The 13,757-nt window shown below is 36.6% G+C and overlaps 1 protein-coding gene and 1 pseudogene across 19 annotated transcripts in view; both read left to right on the top strand.

The window, feature by feature from the left end:
• The window catches only part of ENOX1 (ecto-NOX disulfide-thiol exchanger 1), a 609,204-nt gene that overhangs the window by 298,541 nt on the left and 296,906 nt on the right, over positions 1-13,757 (top strand). The window lies entirely within an intron of this gene.
• On the top strand, positions 10,836-11,446 carry LOC112311175 (acidic leucine-rich nuclear phosphoprotein 32 family member E pseudogene; annotated as a pseudogene).

Genomic DNA, 13,757 nt, shown 5'->3' on the forward strand with positions numbered 1-13,757 from the left:
CAAGGGAGCCCCAAGAAGACTAGCAGCTGACTTCTCAATGGAAACACTCCAAGCCAGAAGGGAACAGCAAGAAATATTCCAAGTAATGAAAACCAGAGGCCTGCAAAGAGACTACTTTATCCAGCAAGACTCTCAATTAAAATGGAAGGCGAAATAAGGAGCTTCCCAGACAAAAGAGCCTCAAAGGACATAACTCCTCCAAACCACCTCTGCAGGAGATGCTAAAGGGCTTACTTTCAGGACAGGAAGAAAAACAGTGAAAGAGAGAGGAACACAGGTAGGACAAAATGGCAATGAATAAATACCTATCAATAATAACTTTAAATGGAAATGGATTAAATGCCCCAATCAAAAGACACAGAATAGTGGAATGGATAAGAAAACATGACCCACACATATGCTGCCTGCAGAAGACCCACCTCAGAACAAAAGAACTACACAGACCGAAAGTGAAGGGCTAGAAACAAATATTCCAAGCACATGGACAGGAAAAGCAAGCTGGGGTAACAATACTCATATCGGACAAAATGGACTTCAAAAAAAGAGCCACAAAAAGAGACCAAGAAGGTCACTTCATAATTCTCAAGGGAAGAATGCATCAAGAAGACATAAACATAGTAAATATATATGCACCCAACATAGGAGCACCCAAACACATAAAGAAAATTTTCGAGGACTTCAAGAAAGATATTGGCAGCAACACAATTATAGTAGGAGATTTTAACACCCACTGTCAAAAATGAATGGATCTTCCAAACAAAATATCAACAAAGATATTGTCTCACTGAACAATGCCCTAGATTAAATGGAATTAACTGGTATATAGATAGCCCTTCATCCCATAGAAGTAAAATACACATTCTTTTCAAATGCACATGGAACACTTTCAAAGATAGACCACATGATAGGACACAAAGCAAGCCTCAACAAATTCAAGAAAATTGAAATCATATCAAGCATTCTCTGACCACAAGGGACTGAAACCAGAAACCAACCTCAAGGAAAAAAACCCAAAACACTCAAAATCATGGAGATTGAATAGCATGCTATTAAACATTGAGTGGGACAAGAATGAGATTAGGGAAGAAATCAAAAAGTTTCTGGAAACAAATGAAAAGGAACTCACAACAACCCAAAACCTATGGGACACAGCAAAGGCAATCCTGAGAGGGAAGTTCATAGTGATACAGGCCTACCTAAAAAGAATGGAAACATTTCAAATAAACAACCTAACCCTACGTCTTCAAGAACTCAAGGAACAACAACAAAGACAGCCCAGAGCAAGTAGAAGGAAGGAAATAACCAAGAAAAGAGCAGAATTAAATGACATAGAGACTAAAAGAGCAATTCTAACATCAATGAATCCAGGAGCTGGTTCTTTGAAAAGATAAACAAAATCGACAAGCCTTTAAGCAGGCTCATCAAGAAAGAAAGAGAGAGGACCCAAATAAGCACAATCAGAAATGAAAGAGGAGAGATGACAACTGGTACCACAGAAATAGAGAGGATTGTAAGAAATTACTATGAAGAATTATATGCCAAGAAATGTGAAAACCTAGATGAAATGGACAAATTTCTAGAAAAATATAATCTTCCAAAACTCAGTGAAGAAGAAGCACAAAGCTTGAACAGATCAATAACACCTGATGAAATTGCAACAGTAATCAAAAAGCTTCCGACACACAAAAGCCCTGGAAAGACGGTTTCACAGGAGAATTCTACAAAGCCTTTATGGGAGAGGTAACCACCATGCTGCACAGATTATTTTAAAAAGTTCAAGAATATGGAAGACTCCTAAACTCTTTTTATGAAGCCAACATCATCCTAATTCCAAAACCAGATAAAGACACAATGAAGAAAGAAAACTTCAGGCCAATATCGCTGATGAACACAGATGCTAAAAACCTCAACAAAATATTGGCAAACTGCATCCAGCAATACGTTAAAAAGATCATACACCATGATGAAGTGGGATTCATCCCAGGGATGCAAGGATGGTACAATATTCGCAAATCAATAAACATAATACATCACATCAACAACAGCAAAGACAAAAATCACATGATCATATCAATAGATGCGGAAAAAGCGTTCGATAAGATACAGCATCCATTTCTGATAAAAACACTCAGCAAAGTGGGAATAAAGGGAGCAGTCCTCAACATAATAAAGGCCATATATGAGAGACCTACAGCCAACATCACACTCAATGGACAAAAACTTAGAGCTTTCCCACTAAGATCAGGAACTAGACAAGGATGCCCTCTCTCACCACTCCTATTCAACATAGTATTGGAAGTTCCAGCCACAGCAATCAGACAAGAAAAAGCAATAAAAGGCATCCAAATTGGAAAGGAGGAAATGAAACTGTCACTGTTTGCAGATGACATGATAGTGTACATGGAAAACCCTATAGACTCCACTCAAAAACTACTCGACCTAATAAATGAATTTGGCAAAACAGCTGGATACAGAGTCAATACCCAGAAATCAAAGGCATTCCTGTACACCAACAACGAAACTGCAGAAACACAAATCAGGGAAAAAATCCCATTCGATATAGCAACAAGAAAAATAAAGTACCTAGGAATAAACCTAACCAAGGAGGTAAAAGAGCTGTACTCAGAAAACTACACAACACTGAAGAAAGAAATTAAGGAAGACACAAACAAATGGAAGCATGTACCATGCTCATGGATTGGAAGAATTAACATCATCAAAATGGCCATACTACCCAAAGCGATTTATAGATTTGATGCAATCCCTATTACAGTACCCATGACATATTTCACAGATATAGAACAAACATTTCTGAAATTCATATGGAACTAGTAATTACCCCAAATAGCTGCAGCAACTTTGACAAAGAAGAACAAAGCAGGAGGGATCACGATACCTGATATCAAACTGTATTACAAAGCCACTGTAATCAAAACAGCCTGGTACTTGCATAAAAAGAGGCACATAGACCAATGGAACAGGACAGAGAGCCCAGAAATATACCCAAGTCTCTACAGTCAATTAATATTTGACAAAGGAGGCAATAGCATAAAATGGAGCAAAAATAGCCTCTTCAACAAATGGTGTTGGGAGATCTGGACAGCTACATGCAAAAAAAATGAAACTCGATCACCAACTTACACCATACACAAAAATACATTCAAGGTGGATAAAAGACTTAAATAAGTCATAACACCATAGAAGTCCTTGAGGAAAACATTGGCAGGAAAATCTCAGACATTCCACAAAGCAACATCTTCACAGACATGTCCCCTAAAGCAAGGGACATAAAGGAAAGAATAAACAAATTGGACCTCATCAAAATAAAAAGCTTCTACATCGCTAATGAAATAGCATTAAAATTAAAAGAGAACCAGCAGTATGGGGAAACATATTTGCCAATGATACCTCAGTCAATGGTCTGATCTCCAAAATATATAAAGAACTCAAACAATTCCACTCCAGGAAGACAAGCAACCCAATTAAAAAATAGGCAAAGGACTTGAACAGGCACTTCTGCAAGGACATACAGAGGGTGGAGAGACATATGAAAAGATGCTCAGCATCACTAGCCATCAGATAAATGCAAATTAAAACTCAGTGAGGTACCACCTCACACTGGTCAGGATGGCCAACATAAATAAATCAACAAACAACTGTTGGAGAGGATGCAGAGAAAAGGGGACCCTAGTGCACTATTGGTGGGAATGCAGACTGGTGAGGCCACTGTGGAAAACAGTATGGAATCTCCCCAGAAAATTAAAAATGGAACTGCCCTTTGACCCAGTAATTCCACTGCTGGGATTATACCCTAAGAACCCTGGAATACCAATCCAAAAGAACCTATGCACCCCAATGTTCATAGCAGCAGAATTTACAATAGGCAAGTACTGGAAGCAACCTAAGTGCCCATCAGCAAATGAGTGGATAAAAAACTATGGTACATTTACAGAATGGAATTCTATGGAGCAGGGAGAAAGAAGGAGCTTATACCCTTTGCAACAGCATGGATGGAACTGGAGAGCATTATGCTAAGTGAAATAAGCCAGGTGATGAGAGACAAATACCATATGATCTCACCTTTAACTGGAACATAATCAACAAAAGAAAAAAGCAAACATAATATAACCAGAGACATTGAAGTTAAAAACAATCTAACAATAGCCAGAGGGGAGGGGGAGGGGACAGTGGGGAGAAGGGTTTTCAGGAAGTACTATAAAGGACACATGGACAAAACCAAGGGGGAGTGTGGAAGCAAGGGAGGGCACTGGGTTTGTCTGGGGTGGGGAGGAGAGGAGGGGAGAAAATGCAGACAACTGTAATTGAACAACAATAAGATAATTATAAATAAATAAATAAATAGATAAATGGGTGTGTATTTTATCAAAAACTTTTCCCGCCTCTGTTGCATTTGACCGTGTTTTTTTTTCCTTCATTTTGTTTATGTGGTGTATCACATTTATTGACTTGTAATTGTTGTCCAAACCTTGCAGCCTGGAACAAATCCTACTTGACCGTGGTGTATGATCTTTTTTATGCATTGCTGTATTTAGTTTGCTAATATTTTGTTGAGCATTTTAGCATCTATGTTCATCAGGGATATTGCTCTATAATTTTCTTTCTTTGTAGTATCTTCATCTGCTTTTGGAATTAGGATAATTCAGGCTTTGTAAAATGAGTATGGGAGCCTTCCGTCCTCTTGAATTTTATGAAATAATTTGAGAAGGAAAAGTGTTAGTTCTTCTTGGAATGTTTGGTAAAATTTACCTGTGCAGCTATCTGGTCCAGGACATTTGTTTGTTGGGAGTTTTTTGGTTACTGCTTCAGTTTCATTAGGTGTAATCTGTCTACTAAGATTCTCTGCTTCTTCCTGATTTAGTTTTGGAAGATTGTGTGTGTCTAGGAATTTATCCATTTTGTCCAGATTGCCCAATTTGTTGACATACAGTTGTTCATAACATTTTCTTATAATCCTTTGTGTTTCGTTGGTCGCAGTTGTTATTTGTCCTCTTTAATTCATGATTTTATTTATTTGGGTCCTTTCTCTTCTTCTCTTTATTAATCTGGTTAAAGGTTTGTCAATCTTGTTTATCTTTTCAAAGAAGCACTGGGATTCATTGATCTTTTGTATCATTTTTAAGGCTCTATTTCATTTATTTCAGCTCTGGTCTTTATTATTTCCTTCTTTCTACCCAATTTGGGCTTTGTTTGTTGTTCTTTTTCCAGTTCCTTTAAGTATGAAGTTAGATTGTTTATTTGAGCTTTTTCTTGTTTTTGGAGATAGGCCTGAGATGCTAGTAATTTCCCTCTTAGGATTGCTTTCACAGTGTCTCACAGGTTTTGGATTGTTGTGTCCTCATTTTCATTTGTTTCAAGGTATCTTTTGATTTCTTCTTTGATCTTGTTTTTGACCCACTCATTGTTTAATAACATGTTATTTTCCTCCCATGTCTTAGCATGATTTTCAGAGTTCTTGATTTCTAGTTTTGTAGCCTTGTGGTCAGAGAAGACGCTTGATATGATTTCAGTCGTCTGAAATTTATTGTGACATGTGGTTTGTCATAGAAAATGTTCCATGTGCACTTGAAAAGTATGTATGTTCTGTTGCTTTGTGGTGAAATGCTTTAAATATATCAATTAAATCCATTTGATTCTAGTGTGTCATTTAGTCCGCTGTCTCCTTGTTGATTTTCTGCCTGGAATATCTATCCATTGAAGTCAATGGTGTGTTAAAATCCGCAACTATGACTGAATTTTGGTCAATCTCTCCTTTTGTATCCATCAAGATTTGCTTTACATATTTATGTGCTCCTATGTTGAGTGTATAAATGTTTTCTAAGTTTATACCTTCTTTTTATATTATTCCCTTTATCATTATGTAGTGTCCTTCTTTATCTCTTAATATAGCATCAGTTTTAAAATCTATTTTGTAAGATATAAGTACTGCTACACCAGCTTTTTTTTTCTTTTCCTTTCCATGAAATATCTTTATCTAACCCTTTACTTTTGGTGTGTGTGTATCTTTTGATCTGAGATGGGTCTCTTGGAGGCAGCACATATATGGGTCCTGTTTTCTTAACCATGCAGCTACCCCTGTCTTTTGGTCAGAGCATTTAAGCCATTTATATTTAAGGTGATTGTTGATAGTTACATATGTAGTACCATTTTATTGTTAGATTGTTTTCCTCTATTTATTTTTTCTTTCTCCTCTTCTTAAAGCAATCCCTTTAACATTTGTTGCAGTACTGATTTGGTGTTACTAAACTCATTTAGTCTTTTTTCCCTTGTCTAGGAAACTCCTTATTTCTCTTTTGATTTTAAATGATAGCCTTTCTGGGTAAAGTAGCCTTGGTTATAGGTCTTCACCTTGAATATTTCATGCCGCTGCCTTCTGGCCTGAAATGTTTCTCTTCAGTTATCAGATGACAGTCTATGTGGTGCTCCCTTGTAAGTGATTACCTACTTTTCTCTTGCAGCTTTCAGATTCTTTCCTTGTCTTTAAGTGTTGTCATTTTAATTTTGATGTGTCCCAGTGTAGACCTCGTTGGGTCCTACTTGTTTGGGACTCTCTGAGCTTCCTGGACTTGTGTGACTTTTTCCTTCACCAGATTAGGGAATTTTATAGTCATTTCTTCAAATAGGTTCTCAATCCCTTGCTCACTCTCTTCTCCTTCTGGTATTTCATGATGCAGATGTTGTTATATTTCAAGTTGACCAAAATGTTTCTAAAACTCTCCTCATTTTTTAAAATTCTTTTTTCTTTCTGCTGCTTTCCCTGGATTCTTTTTCTATCCTGTCTTCCAAAACACGGTTCTGTCCTCTGCTTCATCTAACCTATTGTTTATTCCTTCTAATGCATTATTTATCTCAGATATTGCATTCTTTATTTCTGATTTGTCCTTTTTTATGTTTCCTATGTCTGTTTTCATGCTCTTGAGTATCCTTATGATCATTACTTTAAATGCTGTATCTGATAAATTGCTTGCCTCCATTTCATCTAGTTTTCTGGAGAATTCTCTTGTTCTTTCATTTGGGGTCTGTTTCTTTGTCTTCCCATTTTGGCTGTTTCTCTGTATTTTCCACCTTAGATATTAAACTAACCAGCCATCTAAATTTCACCTGTTAATCTAATCAAGGTGGAATCAGTGGTCTGGCTTAAATACCACTGGATGGGGTAGAGTAATTTAAGTGGACAGGGCTATTGTGTCCCCTCAGGCTGATGCCAGTTGGAGAGGAGTGCTTTGCCTGAGAAAGATGGATTCTGCAGTATGGGGAATGACTCACCACAGGGATCCTGGTAGCTGTTCCTTCATTTCTCTCCCCAGAGCCACTAGCCCCAGATTTCTGAAGTGTCTCTAGTCTACTGTGCCGTCCCTCTGCCTGGGCCCAGGGTAAATGGCTGCAAACAAAATTTCGTGCATTGGCCCTTTAAGAGGCTCTCTGCATCTTCAGCTGTCTCTCCCTGGCAGATAGAAATCCACAGCTGGATGTTATCTGGATTTCTTTCTGGCTCTGGTGCTATAGGCTGTGGAGCCCAGTTTGGGGTTTAGACCCCACACTTCTCAGGGGGAACCCCCCAGTCACTGAAATATCTTTGGAACTTCATCTGCCACCTGTGAGCGCCAAGCCAGCCTTCTCACACCTCCTCTGCACTCCCTACCTGTCCATCTGTGGTGAAGTAGTTTCCTCCGTCTGTCCTTCATTATTAAGCTTCTCTCCACCTAGTGTTCAGTTGGTTATTTTGGATGATTTCTCTACAATTTATTTACCATTCCAGATTGGTCCTGGGAGGAGGTGAAGGTAGTTTCCACTTACTCCTCCACCATCTTTGGTCTCCCAAAAAGCTTTCTTAAGGCTTTGATTTCTTGAGACATTTACCACAATATGATATAATCAGTCCATGGAAAAACAAATTCTCATTCATTTCTATTTTCTTGGAATTCAGCATGAGAATTCATTGAATTCCCTAATACAGTGGTTACTTAATAACAAAGTGAGAAGAATTCATGACTTACAGATACAGTTTTAAGTAGAGGTATCGGGGTTGTTATAGTGGATTACATCTACTGTCCACCTTGCCATCCTTAAAACACACACAGTAAGTGCAGATTTGAAAATTGGGAGCTGGATTAAAGGACTTTTTTTCTGTGTTTTCTAGTAAAGTGAAAAATCCTACATGATAAGATTTATCATCTATAAAAAGGCTACACTTATGGAGAAATGATAACATCAAGGGCTTTCTTTATCTTGTATTATTTAATTATTTAAAGCTTTATGACACAGTTCCTGAGCCAGATTTTTTAAACATGGTGATTTGCCTGTCCTGTCTTCTTTTGTGCACAGGACACCAAGTTACATTTGACTTTCCATACTTCCTCATTTTCTGAAATGCACTACTAGCTCTGTAAACATGGAAGAATAAATATTAGCTTTATGAGACCATGTTCCTCTACTAGTTGAAAAATAGCATATAATAAAAAAATACAAGGATGTAATATTAAAAATTATAGGTCACTCTGCCCTCTTATTGTGGGTATATATCTAATTCTCATGCATGGAGACTACTTTCTCAGAAAAATATGTGCTGTGTAATACCACTTGTTTATATGATATATTTCCACCCCTTATATTTAACAATATATCTCAAGTGACTCTTGCCTCACCAGTGAAATGTTCCAGACTTATTTATCACTATGACAAAAATAAGAACAAAAACCTCTGGCTCCTTGCTATTAAGTCTAAGAATTACATATGATCCAAGGTTAATAAAATGTTTGTGGGTTCCCCTCCTGTTTGAGACCCCCAGCATCTAATAAGCTCTCCAGAATTACATTAGAAAATGTTTATTGGCAATTTTGAAAGAAAGGGAAGTCTTTGTGAGGGAGTTAAAAAAAAAGTCAGTTGTGGTCTTACACAGATAATCAATACTCAGTGTGCAAATTGTTACTCCAAAATCCTGACTCTATTCATGTATTTTTAGTAGCAATCAAAATGTGGCATTTGCTGTGTCTTAAACCTCACATCCACACCCTGAAAGGAAGAAAAAGAGTAACTGGCATGGATGGTATATAAGTTGAAACAGTTTTTTAAAGCTATAGAATTTAGTATAATTATGTTTAGATAATTCACTTCCATTTGGAAATAATCATCCATTTGCAAAATTGTCACTAATATCATATCAGGAACAGTCTTTTCTTCCATATTAACTCTGTTTTTCTTCTTGTTAAAGATGTAAAATAGTCAGCCTTGTATATTCTGGGCTCAAAAGTAAGAAAATTGGACTTACTGGAACAGCTCCTTCCAATCACCTAAATTTCTATAGCATTATTCTTTTAAACCATAAAAATTTCAAAATACAGTAATTTTTAAAATTTGATAAAAATTTCAATTACAGTTGACATACAATATTAGTTTCATGGTTGATTTTTATATGAAGTAGTTTAAATTTATAGAAGATAATAAGCCTATATTTTATTATTTAATATTTTAAAATGTTGATACTACCATATTTACTTTGGATATCTATTTTTTAAGTTAAAAAAAACTCACTATAATTCCTATTTACCCACCCCCAGAGATAATATATAAATATCAGCTATGGATATATATCTCTTTATATCTAATATGCCCATAACTAATATATGTCTGTGTTTATATAGAATGAGAGTGAAAGGTTTTCTTAGGCTCCACTAAGGAAGAAATGCCAATCAGCCAACAAATTAGGCAGTACAGAGCTTTATTGGGGTTTGCGCACCCGGGCGAGAATCTCCGATCCACAGAGCGGGCGGAGGAAGTCACGCCCAAGCAGGGAATATGGCGGGGTTTTATGCACCAAATTCTGGGTGGCTCTCTTCGTGGGGGCTCGGGATTGGTCTCCTGGAACAAAGCAGTAATCCATCATTGGTGGTTCTCTTCGGGCTCAGGTTGCCAGGCGGATATCTGTCTTGGCAAAGCCCACCGTTTAGGTTCCCTGGTTTGACGTCAGCCATCTCTTCTGGGTTGTAGTTCGGCTGCCATTTTGTCCTACCCCGCCCATCCTGACAGACAGAATATTGTTTTTAACTTTACATAGATGAGATCATACTGACTTTATACTTTTGCAACTTGTTTTTTCTCAACATTATTTTTTTTCAGAATTATCTGTTAATATGTGAACAGCTAGCTCATTCTTAATTGTTGCACAAGTAAAGTACATCTACCTTCTCATACCAGAACATTTAGCAGTCTTTTTTTTTCTGGACAACCATCTTCCTGTACTCATCTCATTGTTCATAGTAGACATATGCATTTACCATGTGGTATTGCTATATCCTGCCTGCCACAGAATAGGCACTTGGGAAAATATTTATTCTCTAAATTAAACTACGAGACTTTTAATTTCCTTTCTGTTGATACAGTTTTCTATTTTGTTATTGTTAAGTGTGCCTCTGTCCTTTACCCCTGGTTTTTCCTATGAGCATTACCTATGGTAATGTGGCTTTACCAATTTCATCTCAATCAAGTGTTATTGTGTCTAAACAATGAGGAAAGACAAAAGAAATAGGGCAAAGACAAAGAAGAAAGAATGAAAGACAGAAGAAGGGATTATTTCCAATACTTAGCCTCCGGCGTTCAAAGTCAGGTATAATGTTAACAATTTCAGGATTTAGCTCAAGTCAGATGAGCCTACCGTTGAATTCAGCCAGGATCCAAATCACCTCTAGCAGGAGTGTGAAGAATATCATGGTATCTTCAGAAGGAGCACAAGGTGACATGGACACAGTGAGTCCTTGATAACTGCCAATGAGGAAATTGAGGGTCTGAATGATACTTTAAAAAAACTAGAGTTTCTGAGTATGGTTAGTGTGGAGCTAAGTTCACTGGCCTGGCTTCCCAACTTAATAAACTTTGAAAGTTGGAACTTATAAACAAAGAATTTCTGAAGGCTTGGAAGTCCTGGCAGAGAAATGTCCTAACCTTACCTATTTCAATCTGAGTGGAAACAAAACCAAAGATGTCAATGCACTAGAAGCTCTGCAAAATCTTAAAAATTTGAAAAGTCTTGACTTGTTTAACTGTCAGATCACAACCCTAGAAGATTATAGAGAGAGTGTTTTTGAACTGCTGCAGCAAGTGACATAATTAGATGGATTTGATCAGGAGAATAATGAAGCACCAGACTTGGGAGTGAAGGATGATGTGGATAGGAGATGAAGATGATGAAGAGGAAGATGAAGATGGTCTACCTGAAGGATATGAGGAAAAAGAGGAGGAAGTAGAGGAGGATGAGGATGAAGATGAAGCAGGCTTAGAATTGGGAGAGGGAGAAGAGGAAGTGGGCCTCTCATACTTAATAAGAGAGGAAATTCAGGATGAAGCAGATGATGATGACTATGTTGAAGAAAGGGGTCTTTGAAATGAAAAGCAGAAATGAGATGCTGATGATGGAGAGGAAGAAGATGACTAGATTATTCTAAGAACAGATTCCTTTAATTCCTGGGTGTGTAATAGAGTGATCATATCTTCCTTGTTTCTTCATGTATAATAGCTGTCTCTACAGAAGATAATGTGTAACTTTTTATAGGAAAAGTGTGGTTTTACTATTTTGGCCTTACCATTCCAAATAAGATTTACTAGTCTGTTAATGATCATATTGTATGTGGAGAAAAATTTTCATTAACCCGATTGTGAAATTCCATAGCAGTTTATTTACAATCTTAATTTTTCTAACACAAGCTCACAGTATTAGTCAGTTTTAGCCCATAATGAAAACATGATGGCTTTTATACAGGAAAAAGATGATTTATCTCAAGTTAAATATTTTTTTAGAGTCTGGTACCTTCAAAATGGAAGCTATCAAAAATCCTCAGGTAAACATATATTTATACTTTCTGGTAGATTTTAGGGGTGATTTGCGAGTATTTTCTCTAGATGTGCTAAATAAATCTGTTGAATAATTGAATGCATAAACAAAATAATAAAATTTGTAGAGGTTATTGTAATAAATATCTGTAGAGGTTACATGGTCATTTGACTTAGAAGTATTTTAGCATGTCTAGCAGTCCTCTGTCATCTACAAGAACATTTAACTTCAATATTTAGACCTCCTGTGATTGAAAGCGGAAGTCTAAAAACAAATGAAAGATCAGAGTTAATGGAGAGCATCAATTCCCAAGAATTATTAAAATTAAAGTCTCTTGTTAAGGTTCCCAGATTTTTTAGGGCTCTAAAAAGTAAATGTGCTCTTCCTTAAAATTGTAAGAGCTATGTATCTTAGAGTTTAGACTATTCTCAAAATCTGTTGTTTTGTTACTCTAAGAGATGAAAGCTTTTTTTTTGGTCAGTTATACTTTTCATATATTATTGTGGGCTGAGCCACTTGACACCACTAAAAAAATGCAACTTTGAAAAATTCAAGAGAAAAAGCAATTATTTCCAGAGCTGACAGAGCCTCTCCTGGGTTTAATTCTCTTTTAAATTATTTATTCCCTTCAAGATACCAGAAATTATTAGATTGTAAATGATCTTACTACTTGCCAAATGTAATTTTCTGTATGAAAAGATTAATAAGTATTGAGAATTTCCTTTGGTCTCCCTTGCAAGCAATACTCTGGACATCTCTGAAGGTCAAGATTATAGGGTTCCCATCCCCCTAATCTTTTCTCTGTTGTTGTATTTGATGGAGTTCTACTCAGCGAAGATTTGTGGCATGTTTAGCTTTCATCAGACTTTTGTGTCTGAGTATAAGACCTCAGAAATTAGAGTTTCTATCAGAAATTTTTGCACATAGTACTTAGAACTGCTGCTGGGCATCACCACACTATTATTTATAGGCTTTATGTGTGTGTGAAGACAGTGAAGAAATGCTTTTCAATCTTAGTCACATATGTCTCGCAGTAGAATTTTTTTCCTGGTAGTACTAATATTCCCAATATAATATTATTAATACTATTTTCTAACAGTAGGGTATGATTTTATTTAGTGTCCATCTGATGCTAGATGCAAGGGTCACCTTGGCTTCTCACTTGGCTTGTTTGTTGATAAGTGTGATGGAATTTCAACAAATTACACACTCTTTGTTCTGGTAAATTTTACTTTAGAAAGCCAAATAGCTGCATTGTCCACCTGCCTACCTCCAACGTGCTGCATCCGGACTCAGCTCAGATTATCACCAGATCAGCAGCCTTTCCTTCCTTTCTCTCCCTTCCCTTGCAGACTCATGCTCTTCTGAGCTGGATTAGAGATGCTGGGTTCTGGCACTATCCGAGAAGATCAATCTCAGTGGAAAATGAGGAAATGTGTCCATAATTTGCCTACTGACATCCTTCTACATTTTCTGTTTCCTTTCTTTTACATCAATGTCCAGAGGTTTTTAAAAGGAAAAATGAAAAGAAAGATAATTAGACTAACAAGGGCTTGGCAGAAATAAGACTAGTCATGTGTTGGATTATAAATTTTTTAAGTAGGATTTGAGAAAATATCTGTTAAAATTCAAACTAGAATGGAGAAGAATGAGAAAATAAGTGTGGATTAGAGGGTCAGAAAAATCATTTTGAGTAAATTGAAACCCTAATTTGGATTTTTTTTACTGCAGATACAACCATGCAAAATTTAAAGATTTCAGTGTCTTATTTCAGAAACTGTTGAAGACAAAATAAGGTTAACAAGTTAGGTAGAAAACAAACCTAATATGTTAGGAACTTAGAAAACTGATAAATTTCAGTGTGTTCTTAATTTTTGAGACATAGACATAAATAATTAAGGACAAAGTCTCAAGG

Source organism: Desmodus rotundus, chromosome 13 (genome assembly GCF_022682495.2).
Source record: "Desmodus rotundus isolate HL8 chromosome 13, HLdesRot8A.1, whole genome shotgun sequence".
Lineage (NCBI taxonomy): Eukaryota > Metazoa > Chordata > Mammalia > Chiroptera > Phyllostomidae > Desmodus > Desmodus rotundus.